Genomic DNA, 14,775 nt, shown 5'->3' on the forward strand with positions numbered 1-14,775 from the left:
TTCTTGATTATCAGACAATGAACTAAATTTTTACAAGAGAAAAAAATGATTGAGTATGGAGACAATGGACATTGTAGATTTAATATAATTTCATTGTGCTCTCTAATGTGTTATTTACATTTTTATCTGTTTACAGCACATATTCCTGATTCCCACATATGTTTCACAGAGGGCCCAGAAGGCAGGCCTTTTTCTCCCTTGGCAACATAAGAAGATAGGAGCAAGAGCAGGCCATTCGGCCCCTTGAGTCTGTTCCGTCATGGAATGAGATTGTGACTGATCTTGACTCATGCTTTGCTCTCATATGCCATGTTGTAGCTTTGTAAAAGGGTCATCTGGACTCAAAATATCGGCTCTTTTTTCACCTCTGACCTGTTGAGATTTTCCAGCATTTTCTCTTTTGGTTTTGGAATCCAGCATTCGCAGTAATTTGCTTTTATGCTTTTGTACCCTTCTTAGCAAATGCCTACCAATCCCAGACTTTAAAGTGATGAATTACTGCTTTTATTGCATGCAGACTGTTGCATGGTTCTACCAAACTTTGCATGTGGGTGGCATGGTGGCGCAGTGGTTAGCACTGCTGCCTCACTGCGCCATGGACCTAGATTTGATTCCGGCTTCGGGTGATTGTGTAGAGTTTGCGTGTTTTCCCCACGTTTGTGTGGGTTTCCTCCGGGTGCTTCAGTTTCCTTCCACGCTCCAAAGATATGCAGGTTAGATGGATTGGCTGCGCTCGGTAGCCTCTCAGTAACCCAGAAGATGTGCAGTTTAGGTGGATTGGCCATGCTAAATTGCCCCTTGGTGTCAGGGGAATTAGCAGGATAGATATGTAGAATTACAGGCACAGAATCTTGGTGGATTGTTGGTGGTGCAGGCTCGATGGACCGAATGGCCTCTTTCTGTACTGTAGAGATCCAATGATTCTATGATTCAATGAAATGTTTCCTAACTTTTTTCCTGAATGGCCTGGTTCTGTTGTTCTGCAAGTCTTCCCTAACATTGATAAATGTTTCTCTTCATCACCCTTAAATTCACCCGGTGTCCACCATGAGACGACCTCAAAACCATGTTGAGATTATATAAATTAAAGTACCAAGTGTCCAGTTCATTTTTTTTAAAGTGCTCTCATTAATTAACAAAAATGACCACAATCGCATTCCTTCAACTGCATTATCCCCTACAACAACAAACATTGCAATCAATTGCATAATCCCTTTTAAAAACAGGCATTGGAATTCATAGTCCCACTTCCTAGGGGGCAATCCCGAGCCCACGCTTGCCGTCTATGCGAATGACTGGGGGTGGGGGGCGGGGGGACAAGAAATGGAAGTTTGAGATCTCGCCAGCAAGATTGTGATCTCAGGTCTCCCCCACTCCTCATCGGCAAAGTTATCAGGTTCCTACTTGTAGGCAGCACAGTGGCACCCTGGTTAGCATTGCTGCCTTACAGCACCAGGGGTTCCTGGATTGGGTCACTGTCTGTGCAGAGTTTGCATGTTCTCACTGTGTCTGTGTGGGTTTTGTCCGGGTGCTTGGTTTCCTCTGAAAGATGTGCTGATTAGGTGCATTGGCCGTGCGGAACTCTCCCTCAGTGTACCTGAGCAAGTGCCGGAGTGTGATGACTAGGGGATTTTCACAGTAACTTCATTGCAGTGTTAATGTTAGCCTATTTGTGACACTAATAAATTAGCTATCTCAAAGGGCATCTGACCTCCCATCCTGGAACCATATCCAAAGAGATACCTTATCTCTCCAGAATGGGAGTCTGCTTATCCAAGTGAATCCACAAAGTTTAGACCTGCTCCTTCCAGGTCCAATATGTTTGACACATCTCTCACACCAAGATCACACGTGAACAGAGGCCAGTGCTGATTTCTGTGGGTGGCTGCCTCACATGTGTGAAATGGGACCGAGCCCATTCCCACCACCAAGAAAATGGTAGGTACCATGTTCGGTGGTGGCACTTCCAATTTTTGATTTGATTTGATTTGATTTACTATTGTCACATGTACTGGGATACAGTGAAAGGTATTGTTTCTTGTGCACTATACAGACAAAGCATACTGTTCATAGAGTACATGAGGGAGAAGGAAAAGAAAGGGTGTAGAATATAGTACTGCAGTCAGAGATAGGGTGAAGAGAAAAATTAGCTCAATATAAGTTAGGTCCATTCAAAAGTCTCATGGCAGCAGGGAAGGAGCTGTTCTTGAGTCAGTTGGTATGTGTCCTCTTTTATATCTTTTTTCCTACAGAAGAAGGTGGAAGAGAGAATGTCCAGGATGCATGGGCTCCTTAATTATGCTGGCTGCTTTTCCAAGGCAGTGGGAGGTGTAGATGGAGTCAATGAATGGTAGATGGTTTGCGTGATGGACTCGGCTACATTAATAACACTTTGTAGTTTCTTACGGTCTTAGTCAGTGCAAGAGCCATACCAAGCTGTGATATATCTGGAAAGGATGCTTTCTGTGATGCATCTATAAAAATTGGTGAGAATTGTAACTGACGTGCCAAATTTCCTTTGTCTCCTGAGAAAGTAGAGGCGTTGATGGGCTTTCTTAACTATTGTGTTGACATGGGGGGACCAGGAGAGGTTGTTCGTGATCTGGATACCTAAAAACCTGAAACTCTCGACCATTTCCACTTCACCACTATTGATGTAGACAGGAACATGACTCCTTTACGCCCCCTGAAGTTGATGGCTATCTCCTTCATTTTGTTGACATTGAGGGAGAGATTATTGCCATTGCTCCATTTCACCAGATCCTCAATCTCTTTTCTGTACTCCATCTCGTCATTGTTTGAGATCTGACCCATTACAATGGTAATATCAGCAAACTTGAAAATGGAGTTGGAGTGAAATTTGGCCACACAGTTGGAGATGTATAAGGAGTATAGAGATTTTCAGGTTCATCTGCCATTTTCATAAGAACATAAGAGATAGGAGCAGGAGTAGGCCATCTAGCCCTTCGAGCCAGCCCCGCCATTCGATAAGATCATGGCTGATCTGAAGTGAATCAGTTCCACTTTCCCACTTTCTCCCCATAACCCTTAATTCCCTCATCTATCAGAAATCTATCTACCCGTGACTTAAATACATTCAACGAGGCAGCCTCCACCACTTCAATGGGCAGAGAATTCCAGAGATTCACCACCCTTTGAGTGAAGAAGTTCCTCCTCAACTCCGTTCTAAACTGCCTCCTCACCACCCCTCCCCTGCTTATTTTGAGACTGTACCCTCTAGTTCTGCTCTACTTCTAGTTCGCAAAGATTAAGATCACACACCTTGTGAAAATCCAGGTCTAGTATTTTTGAAGCACTTCAGTGTTGTCATGTCAGATCCAGATAATTATCTCATAGATATGAACATCCATTAATTGGTGTTTAATAAAGCAACATCAAACTGAATGGAAAGATGCAATGGAGAAAGGCAACTCCCTAGAAGCTTCACTGAGGTAAGCCAGCCCGATGAAGGAGAAGACAGATGTTAGGCAGTTGATGAAGGGACTCCTTGGCACCCATTTAACGTCTGTAAAATAGGCACAATGAAGACCAACTTGTGCCCTGCATCCTGAGCGAGGCTACAAGTCATGTGATCTAATAAAACAGGCATTGGTTCCCTTACATATACATATACTAAGTGTTTGATAGCACTCATTTACGATAGTCAGGGGCAAGAGGGTAAGTACCATGTGCCTGAATGGTGAAGTCCCAGCCTCTAAAGGTCTTAGTCCTCATACAAATGTCTGGTGTGGCAAAACGGCCATATGATGAATGGGTAGGTCAGTGGTGCAGGTCAATAATGGGTAAACCGTGGGTCAGGCTAAGTGAGTTTCCTGAACCAACAGGGGTGCAACTGGGGTTCAGGGACAATAAGAACACTGAGTTCAGGCTGAAAATCCCTGATCATGAGAAGCTGGAATGAAAAACAAAGAGGTCATTTATGGGGTTGCAGTGTTTAGGGATCAGCTGGGAGAGGATCAAGGAGAAGAAAAAACCCAGCCTGCAGGTGCAGCAGATGGTCAGGAAGGCGAATGGGATGCTGGCCTTCATAGCGAGGGGGATTGAATATAAAAGTAGGGAGGTCTTGCTGCAGCTGTATAGGGCATTGGACGACAGATCAGCCATGATCTTATTGAATGGCGGGGCAGGCTCAAAGGGCTAGATGGCTTACTCCTGGTCCTATTTCTTATGTTCTTATATGTTCATATGTAAGTCCTTACATTCAGGAAAGCAACTTAACTGCTTGGCTGCGGGCAGACCATAGGGCTGATTTCTCTGGGTGTAGCCCATAGAAACATAGATTCATAGAATCCCGACAGTGCAGAAGGAGGCCGTTCGGCCCATCAGGTCTGCACTGACCACAATCCCACCCAGGCCCTATTCCCACATATTTACCCCACTAATCCCCTGACACTAAAGTCAATTTATCATGGTCAATCAACCGAACCCACACATCTTTGGACTGTGGGAGGAAACCAGAGCAACCGGAGGAAACCCACACAGACACGGGGAAAATGTGCAAACTCCACACAGTGACCCAAGCCGGGAATCGAACCCCGGCCTCTGGTGCTATGTGGCAGCAGTGCTAACTACTGTGCCACTGTGCTGCACACGTAGAAATATAGAAAATAGAAGGAGCAATAGGCCATTTGGCCCTTCGAGTCTGCTCCATCATTCATTTAGATCATGGCTGATCATCAAACTCAATATCCTGATCCTCCCTTCCCTCCATATCCTTAAATCCCTTTAGTCCCAAGAGCTATATCTAATTTCTTCTTGAAATCAGACAATGTTTAGGCCACAACTAATTCCTGTGGTAATGAAATTCATACCCTCAGTTCTCACCTCAGTTCTAAAAGGTTTACCTCCTTATCCTCAAACTATATGACCCCTAGTTCTAGATGCCTCACCATCAGGAACATTCTTTCTGAATCCGCCCTGTCTAACCCTGTTAGAATTTTATAAGTTTCTATGAGACCCCCTCTCACTCTTCTAAAGTCCAATGAGTATAATCCCAACGGGTTTAGCCTCTTTTCACATGACAGACCTGCCCAGGTTGACACTGACTGCCTCGGGGCAGTCTAATCTTGGCAGGAGACCTCGGGCCCTTTATTTGCAAATGCCCAAAACAAAAGGCTGACCTTAAGCTGTATTCAGCAGTGAGTTCGAATCCAGACTTGGAAGGGGTGAGTTTACAAATTTACCATAATTTGAAATTAGATCACATGGTACCTTATAGAGAAAAATAATTCACTTTATTCCAGTGTTGCTCTACAGTTCGCAAAAATATTATTCTTGGTAGGTTTTCTCTAATGTTTCAATATTTCTTATTTGTGATTATAGCAAATAACATTGAACTGAGTAAGGTTTGTGATCTCTTTCAGGGTAAAATGCCCCGTACATGTTACGTTGTGATAGTCTGATGGACAGCAAAGAAGTGAGGAGCCGTTTGCCACCATTTTCAAGCAACTGCCTCCAAATTCTAACCAACATTGTCAATCTGCCAACGGAGGCTGGCATGAAATCCGAGTGTGTCATTTGGCAAGAATTTGCATCACCAACTTCATGCTGGAGTACAGTCTGTGCTTGGTCTCCTTCCCCCTGCCCCCCCCCCCCCCACCCCCCCCCCCATCCCCACCCCTGCCAATCCCCATTACCACAGTCTCCCCAGAAACCTTTGGCTACCTATGTCAAAATGCACACTGCATCTGTCTCATTCTGCAAAAATTGGGGTCAACTAATACTCATGCGGTCTCTTGTTTCCCTCCGTCATACCTCCCTCCATCATTTTACAGTTAGTGTGGTGGCAGGGTGCAGGCGTGAGGTGAGGGAGTGGCAGGCTGGCTGGGGGGTTGCAGGGGTGGGATGGTGGAGGGAAATCTCACAATGCCTTTTTGTAAACACTCACAAGGAGATTGGCTAAACTAGCCTGGAGGAATACATGCAATCGATAGCCCTGCTCCCCCATTATTTCAAGAGGCAACATTCCTTCACTGAATGCCTTCCTACTAATGACATCCAACAACTGAAGGCAGGAATGTGTTAAGTGAGTAATTATGGAAGACTACTTTCTCTCAGACAATGCTTGCAAAGCAGAAACTTTAATCTGTTCACACTTCTAACCCTACTATCTTAAATCTGGTCTTTAATAGGTTTTCCAATGATCACTAAGAACTCGGATAGCCAGCTAGTAAAGGAGATCCAAGCGTTAAAAAGTATATTTGTATACCTGGTTTTAGGGCCAGTTTAGAATTCTATTTGACAAATAAAAACCTTGCATTTATCTTGAGCTTTTCACAATTACTCAAATTATTCCAAACTATTTCATGATCAATGCAGTATTTTTGAAGGGTGGCACAATGGCACAGTGGTTAGTACTGCTGGCTCACAGTGCCAAGGATCTGCATTCAAACCCTGGCTTGGATCACTGTCTGTGTGGTGTTTGCATGTTCTCCCCGTGTCTGAGTGGGTTTCCACCGGATGCTCCAGTTTTCTTCCACACTTCAAAGACATGCTGGTTAAGTGCATTGGCATGCTAAATTCTCCCTCAGTGTACCTGAACAGGCACTGGAGTATGGCAACGAGGGGATTTTCACAGTAACTTCATTGTGGTGTTAATGTAAACTGGCTTGTGACACTAATAAATAAACATAAACTCTGAAGTGTATTCTGATTAAAAAGACAAAAATGGCAATTAATTAATTTAAACATTCACAAACAGAAGATTAAATAAAAGAACAGTTTGTCTGTTTTGGTGTTATTAGCTGGGAGATAAATCCTTGTCAGGCTAAATTGCCCCATGGTGTCCAAAGGTGTGCAGGTTGGATGGATTGGCCATGCTAAATTGCCCCTCAGTCATCCAGAAGGTATGCAGTTTAGGTGGATTGGCCATGTTAAATTGCCCCTTAGTGTCCAAAGGTATGCGGATTGGGTGGATTGGCCATGCTAAGTCACCCCTTAGTTATCCAGATGTGCAGTTTAGGTGGATTGACCATGGTAAATGCACAAGGTTACAAGGATAAGGCAGGGGAGAGGGCTTGTGTAAGATTCTCTTCTGGAGAGTCAGTACAAACATGATGGGCCAAATGGTCTCATTATACACTGTAGGGATTCTAAGCTGACTCTATGATTCTTTGTGTCTCAAATACCTCTATTTATTTAAATAGGATTACAATTACTGCTTTTTTCAAACAGAGAACAGAAAATCTTATTGCCTGACTTTGATATGCATATTGGAGCATGAAAATCAAGCTGTTATTCTTCATTTGCTCCAGAATGCCTGGTGTCGAAGAAAATCCTTTTCAAAAAGTGAGAACTGTGCACTGCTGAGTTCTTTGCTCAAAATGTATATGAAATAATGATTTTCACTCAGACAGGATGGCATTAAAACAAGCTGAAAAATTAACCTCCCAACTCAATGGTGTCTTTCAATCGCTCTGTCTGAGTGATGAGCAAACCCAGGAGATTACAAGCATTTGGCCGAGTATTTGAGTCCAGTGTCAGTCAGGTCTTCATCACAGGGGCTCGGATTTATACAAAACATGCATAGAGTACGTCTCCGGCCTATTGAGTTCTGGGCAACCTCAAAACACAAACGGCTGAACTGCAGGAGAATTAACACATTTTGTATGTTTCTGAACTTCAGCGACTTCTAATTCTTGGGGGCAATGGGGTGAGTGAGGGGTGACATGGGACAGGGGGAGGGGAGAGGAAGAGATAATCAGGGTTACCGACTCACTGAAAGCTTTAAATAGGTGAACAATCGACTGGCACTCATTAAAAATCTCTTTAAAATATTTTGATTCAACATAAGGAAAGACTTCAGTCATTTTCCCTGAAATGACATCTCCAAAACAGATGTGTGCATGTTTAAGAGGGTTTATCTTTTTTATTACTAATGTCGCAAGTAGGCTTACATTAACACTGCAATGAAGTTACTGTGAAAATCCCCTGGTCGCCACACTCCGGGGCCTGTTCAGGTACATTGAGGGAGAATTTAGCATAGCCAATGTGCTGAACCAGCATGTTTTTTCAGACAGTGGGAAGAAACGAGAGCACCCAGAGGAACCCCATGCAGACACGGGTAGAATGTGCAAATTCCACACAGACAGTGACCCAAGCTGGGAATCAAACCTGGGTCCCTGGCACTGTGAGGCAGCAATACTAACCACTATGCCACTGTGACGGCCAATGCATGTGCCCAACTCAATTTAATCATAGAATCCCTGCAGTGCGGAAGGAGGTCGTTTGGTCCATCGAGTCTGCACTGACCACAATTCTACCCACGCCCTATTCCCATAACCCTACATATTTACCCTGTTAATGCCCTGACATTGGGGTCAACTTAGCATGGCTAATCAACCTAACCTGCACACCTTTGGACTGTGGGAGCACCTGGTTGAAACCCACACGGACACAGGGATAATGTGCAAACTCTATACAGACAGCGACTGAACTGAACCCGGGTCATGCTGCATAAGGCAGCAGTGTTAACCACTGTGCCACTGTATATGACATATATATGTGTATCTAGATCCAATATTATTTATACATTCATGATTGTGACGTGTGCATATAACATGCAAATCTGTGTGCTCACAAAGGTCTATGTATTGATGATACATGGGCGATTGTTTTTAAGGCTACGATATACGTTTTATGCACAATAGCGTATGCATATTTTCTGTGTGCCCACCTATAATAGTTTACAGCAATTTAAAAAGCAATACTCCAACGAGACATTATTGCCCTCCAGATGTCAGTCATGTATAAATCCCATCATACTGAACGACAAGGTCCACAATGCTGTTTTAAAAGTTCACCGGTGTGTTAAGCGTTGTCATTTAATTTTAAAAATGAGTTCAGTCACTTGTGGGTTTTCTATGTTTCTTGAACCTCACGCAGTTTGAGCAGATCAGTAATTTTATTTTTAAGTGTAAATATATTTTACTCATTGGTTCATTCAGCTCGTCTCTACTAACCTGATGTCGTGGATAAAGAGAGAATTTTATTCTCAGTCATTCTAACCAACCTGCTCTTGTGTGTAATTCAGCGCAAGATCTTTTTGAATGCAACTACCTGAAAAGACTGAGAGCTTAGTGGCAAGTCTTACTGCTTCAATTTCAGCTTGACTCCACTCACAGTCTTGAGCTGTTCCTTCATCCAGCGTTTCTTTCTAGCTATTATTACTGAGTCTAAAGTTCACGACCCTACATTGGACACAAGCACAGTAGCACAATAGATATCAGAAATCTCTGTGTGGCATTCACGTGACATAGCTCCCACGAGGCAGGTATAGAAATGAGCTTATTACAAAGCCTTCTGCAGTTAACCTGCAACAAGATGGGGGGAAAATAGTATCGCCAACAATGGATTGAAAAATGATACAATGTGTGTTATTAGCAATGCAGAAACGGAATTATGAATAATCATATTGAAAGGCAAATAGGCTTTGAGAATCACTCTATAATCTTGATATAAATGAAATTTTATGAGCAAATATGGTGCAAATTTATCTATCTTATTAATTGTCTGCAGACTGAAATAGGCAGATTAAGATGTACATTGGACCTAGCCAACAACTGAAGTAAATCAGAAAAAGCTTTGTCGCTTTTCATAGGGTTATTCTCAAGTTTATAAGGAAAGGGATGATGTGAAAATTAAAGACAGGTAGACTAATGGCAAACCAGATGAACCCCTCCAGATGTTTAAAAACTAAGGGATCGGACCTGACATGTCATTGAGTCTGTTGATTTAGAATCATAGAATAATTTTGATTTGATTTGATTTGTTATTGTCACATGTATTAACATACAGTGAAAAGTATTGTTTCTTGCGCTCTATACAGATAAAGCATACCCTTCATAGAGAAGATAAGGTGAGAGTGCAGGATGTAGTGTTACAGTCATACCTAGGGTGTAGAGAAAGATTAACTTAATGTGAGGTAGGTCCATTCAAAAATCTGATGGCAGCAGCGAAGAAGCTGTTCTTGAGTCAGTTGGTACGTATCCTCAGACTTTTGTATATTTTTCCCGAAGGAAGAAGATGGAAAAGAGAATGTCCGGGGTGTGTGAGGTCCTTAATTATGCTGGCTGTATGCTGATGCAGCTGGAAGTGTAGACAGAGTCAATGGATGGGAGGCTGATTTGCATGATGGGCTGGGCTACATTCACGACCCTTTGTCATTCCTTGCGGTCTTGGGCAGAACAGGAGCCATACCAAGCTGTGATACAACCAGAAAGAATGCTTTCTATGGTGCATCTGTAAAAGTTGGTGAGAGTCATAACTGACATGCCAAATTTCCTCGGTGTTTTGAGAAAGTAGATGCATTGGTGGCTTTCTTAACTATAGTGTCGGCATGGGGAGACCAGGGCAGGTTGTTGGTGATCTGGACACCTAAAAACTTGAAGCTTTCAACACTTTCTAATTTGTCCGCATTGATGTAGACAGGACATGTTTTTCTTTATGCTTCCTGAAGTCAATGATAATCTCTTTCATTTTGTTGACACTGAAGGGGAGATTTTTGTTGCCGCACCAGTTCACCAGATTCTCTATCTCATTCCTGTACGCTATCTCGTCATTGTTTGAGATCCGACCCACTATGGTGGTATCATCAATAAACTTGAAAATTGAATTGGAGGGCAATTTGGCCTCACAGTCATCGGTGTATAAGGAGTATAGTAGGGGGCTGAGAACACAGCCTTGTGGGGCACCAGTGTTGAGATGATCGTGGAGGAAGTGTTATTGCCTATCCTTACCGATTGTGGTCTGTGAGTTAGGGAGTTCAGGATCCAGTAACAGAGGGAGGTGCTGGGGCCCAGGCCACGGAGCTTGGAGATGAGTTTCGTGGGCATAATAGTGTTGAAGGCTGAGCTGTAGTCAATAAATAGGAGTCTGACATAGTTGTCCTTGTTATCTAGGTGTTCTAAGGTTGAGTGCAAGGCCAGGGAAATGGCGTCCATCATGGACCTGTTGTGGCAGTACATAAATTGTCATGGATCCAAGTAGTCCAGGAGGCTGGAATTGATTTGTGTCATGACTAACCTTTCAAAGAACTTCATAATGATGGATGTCAGAGCCACTGGCCAATAGTCATTGAGCCTGCACCGACAACAATCCCACCCTTTCCCTAGCCCCATAACCCCACATATTTACCCCATTAAACCCCCTGACACTAAGGGGCAAATTAGCATGGCCAATCAACTGAACCACGGGCATTACAAAACCCCATCCATACAAACAATGGCAGACGGCAATATCTGACACATAAATGGAAAGTGAAAAATTCCCCTGTGTGTGGCTGCGCTCACCCAGAATAGACCAAAGAAGACATAACAATTCAATACCTAACTCACATACAGAGGAGATATTACAGTGACATATCCTCTGCCCCCCTCCCCCCTCCACACCCCTCCTGCCCCCTTCCCACCACCCCTGCCCCCCGCCACTCCCAATGTGAAATCCTGGCCTGGCCAACTCAAATGTAAGATTATAGTTACAGCTCTATACCCAGCCACATGGAAGAAAGTCTTCCCCTTATGTACAAGTTCCATCCTTCCTTCAGATTCTGGCAGAATACTCCTTGTTAGATAGAACATGCTTGAAATTAAGCTCCTTGGTACTATCAAAAGCCAGTTTGAGTTAAGACCATCTTGCTAATGGACATTTCCAACTCCCCGAAAGCCTTTTTTTTAGATGGCATTATTTTGCTTCCGGGAGAAAAATACATACATAGAATCCCTACAGTGTGGGGATAGGGCTTGATTTGGCCCATCAAGCCCTATCCCCGTATCCCCACATACCTACTTTGCTAATCCCCTTATACCAAGGGGCAATTTAGCATAGCTAATGCACCTAACTCACGCATCTTTGGAGTGTGGGAGGAAACCACGCAGATATGGGGAGAATATGCAAACTCCAAACAGAGAGTCACCCAAGGCCGGAATCGAAACCAGGTCCCTAGGGCTGTGAGGCAGCAGTGCTAACCACTGTGCCACAGCGCCACCCATTAGTACTATGGTCCAGTCAAAATTCTTGTCTTGCTATCCAGCCTAAGGCTGCTAGCCTTCCAATACTGACCTGGAGTTTGCTGGAATTAAATAAAAATTAATCTCTTATTGTCTGTCACAAGAAACAGAGGGAAAAAAGTGATGGGGAAATTAAAAACACGGTACAATTTGGTCAACTCCTTTGGACACTTCTGTTTATTGAGCATAAAAAGTATTGCCATGGATGTATCAAAAGGCCAATAGTGGGAGTTTTGGGGGCGGGGCGGTTGGAGGTAGGAAATCATGTGATGAAAGTGGGAAGACGTCCAACCAAAGTTGGCAACCCTGAAGCAGCCCGATATCATTAGAAACAGCAACACCAAACTAAACAATGAGAAATAGTTTGCAATGACAGAGTGCTGATTTGTGTTGGATTTGATTTGAGTTTGCTTCTATTGTGTCGCCTCAAGCTTCTGAGATCTCTCTGACATCCTCTCAGGCAGAAAGCCATTGCAAGCTGGCTTTCAAACATTCTTAATAAACACTATTCCAGTAGCTGTTCATACACAATGTGCTTTTATCTTGGCCGTGTTACTTGCCTTAGAGTCCAATAGCAAAAATAGGGGGCTATTCAGCCCATCAACCCTATCCTGGCTCTTTGAAACTAATGTCTAATTCAGCCCCATAAAGCTGGCATTTTCTCCATTGCCCTAAGAATTAATTCCCTTCAAGTCCATTCCATTTACCTTTCAAGGATTCCCATCAAATCAGATTTCACCACTCTTTCAGGAAATCATTCCACATCTTATAGAGTCTTAGAGGTTACAGCATGGAAACAGGCCCTTCAGCCCAACTTGTCCATGCTGCCCTTTTTTTTAATCCCTAAACTAGCCCCAATTGCCTATGTTTAGCCCATATCCCTCTGCACCCATCTTACCCATGTAACTGTCTAAACACTTCTTAAAAGACAAAATTGTACCCGCCTCTACTACTACATCTGGCAGCTTGTTCCAGACACTCACCACTCTCAGTGTGAAAAAAATTGCCCCTCTGAATCCTTTTGTATCTCTCCCATCTCACCTTAAATCTACACCCTTTAGTTTTCGACTCCTCTACCTTTGGGAAAAGATATTGACCATCTAGCTGATCTATGCCCCTCATTGTTTTATAGGCCTCTATAAGATGATGCCTTAGCCTCCTACACTCCAGAGAAAAAGTCCCAGTCTATCCAGCCTCTCCTTATAACTCAAACAATCAAGTCCCAATAGCAACCTGGTAAGTCTTTCTGCACTCTTGCTAGTTTAATAATATCCTTTCTATAATAGGGTGACCGGAACTGTACACAGTATTCCAAGTGAGGCCTTATCAATGTCTTGTACAGCTTCAACAAGATGTCCCAACTTCTGCATTCAATGTTCTGACCAATGAAACCAAACATGCCAAATACTTTCTTCACCACTCTGTCCACAGTGACTCCACTTTCATAAACCTTTACACCTGGATCTTTTCCTTCTTTAACTTTCCCTGAGGCTTACATAAGAACATAAGAAATATGCAATAGGAAGTGTGTAATTCCCAAAAGTCTCCTCTTTATTCACTCACAAGAAGTCTCACAATATCAGGTTAAAAGCCAACAGGTTTAATTGGAATCACAAGTATTTGGAGCACTGCTCCTTCATCAGATGAGTCCACCTCCTGATGAAGGAGCAGTGCTTGAAAGCTCGTGATTCCAAATAAACCTGTTGGACTTTAACCTGATGTTGTGAGTCCACTTACTGTATCCACCCCGATCCAATGCCGACATCTCTGCATCATGGTTATTCACTCATTGAACTCGACATTGATGCCATGGACGATAATTTTGCCATTCCCTAATTACCTTTGAAAAGATAGTGGTCAGCTGCTTTCTTGAATCAGTGAAAGCCATGTGGTGTGGGCGCACCCACAGGTTGTTAGGAAAGGAGATCCAGGACTTTAACTCAATGATATTGAACGGACAGTGATATCATTCCAAGGTGAGTAGCTTGGACAGGAACCTGCAGGGGGTGGCGTTCCCATGTGTCTGCTGCTGTCTTCCTTTGAGGTAGTAGAGGGCATGGGTTTGGAAGTTGCTGCTTAAGGAGCCTTAGTGAGATCCTGCAGCGCATCCTATGGATGAGACACACTGCTGCCCCTGTACATCACTGGTGAAGGGAATGTATGTTTAGGATAGGTGACGAGGTGTCAACAAGTGGGCTGCTTTGTCCTGTTTGGTGTGGAGTTTCTTGGGCATTGTTTGAGACACTCTCCCAGGCAAATGGAGAGTATTCCATGACACTCCTGACTTTAAAGTTTATTTATTTGTCATAAATAGGCTTACATTCACACTGCGATTATGTTAATGTGAAAATCCCCTAGTCGCCACACTCCGGTGCCTGTTCGGGTACACTGAAGGAGAATTTAGCATGGCCAATGTACCTAACTTGCACATGTTTGGACTGTGGGAGAAAACCAGAGTACTCGGAGGAAACCCACGCAGACACGGGGAGAATGTGCAAACTCCGCACAGAGCCGGGAATAAATCTGGGTCCCTGGTGCTGTGAGGCAGCAGTGCTAACCGCTGTGCCACCATGCCATCCTTTGTGCCTTGTTGATGGAGGGCAAGTTTTGGGGAGTCAGAAGATGAGTATGTTTGATAAATGAGTTTGATTTGATTTATTATTGTCACATGTATTAGTATACAGTGAAAAGTTTTTTTTGCACACTATACAGGCAACGCATACTGTTCATAGCAAAGGAAACGAGAGAG

The sequence above is a fragment of the Carcharhinus amblyrhynchos genome, chromosome 8, assembly GCF_965287045.1.
Source record: "Carcharhinus amblyrhynchos chromosome 8, sCarAmb.v2.hapA, whole genome shotgun sequence".
NCBI lineage: Eukaryota > Metazoa > Chordata > Chondrichthyes > Carcharhiniformes > Carcharhinidae > Carcharhinus > Carcharhinus amblyrhynchos.